We start from the raw sequence: 1,067 nt of genomic DNA on the forward strand, positions 1-1,067 counted from the left end.
GTTTATTGGTGGGCACTTGTCTTCCTCTGTCGGGGCATCGAGCCCACTCAACTGGTGGCGACCTCATGGCCACAGGCTCAGGCCCTGGTGATCTATAGAACTCGCATTAGCCATTTTTGGGAAAGAGATAGCCAGGCCTTTCTTCCCAGTGCCTCTTAGCCTGGAAACTGCCCAAACTCAGCATTTTGGCAACATACAAGGCTCCCCCGACAGACGGGCGGTGGCTGTGTTTGAGGTGCCATCGCTGGGAAGGTCCGCGTGGAAGGTCAGGATTCCATCACCAAATTGCCACTGCCCACATCCTCCACTGAGCCCCCCACCCCCACCCCTGTCTTGTTAGTCCAGCAACAGGCCCCACCCAGGAACTCAGTCCCTCCTTGAGCTGGCCCCCAAAGTTTGACCTGGGCTGGAGAGATTTGCTGCTGCTTCTGAGCTCAGTGATTCCCCCCACCCACTCGTGGCCCAGATACTTCATACAAACCCATCTCCCCAGCTCCGTTCCCCTTGAATGAGTCAAGGCTGAAGATTAGAAGTCACGAGTTGAGGCGATTTCCCCACTAATGAGCTCTCTGAGGGCCTCTGATAGCCCCTCCCTTTGCCCCACCCTGTCCTGCTCACTTGTTTGTAACAAATGGCTCATACCCCAAACTGCCAGAGGAAAAGGGCCAACCAACTTGCTATGCCGCCCATCAACAATTAGGAGGAGGGCTGACTCAGTAAGAAAGCGCGTGGGCAAGGTGAGAAGGAGTAGACTCCTATCACCGCAACAAAGTCCAAGCCCGTCTCCTTGCAGACGGGGCCTCCAAAGCCCAGAGGGGTGAGAGGACTTGCTCAAACCCACACCCGTGGGGATGGCTGACCTCAGCACGAGAACTTGGGTCTTTTGAGTCTCAGTCCAGGAGAGAATGGCTTCTTTAGAATGCATTTATCTTGAACACTGAAGCAAAGTCGCTTTCCATTGACAGCTTGACATTTCTCTGTGTGTCAACACTCTGATAATTTTAGAAGAAAGGACTCATTTTGGCACATCTGGGGACTAGCGAGACGACGTCTTCACTCTGCTACCC

This window comes from Echinops telfairi, unplaced genomic scaffold (genome assembly GCF_000313985.2).
Source record: "Echinops telfairi isolate 266 unplaced genomic scaffold, ASM31398v2 ScPeMD7_7457;HRSCAF=8495, whole genome shotgun sequence".
Classification (NCBI taxonomy): Eukaryota; Metazoa; Chordata; class Mammalia; order Afrosoricida; family Tenrecidae; genus Echinops; species Echinops telfairi.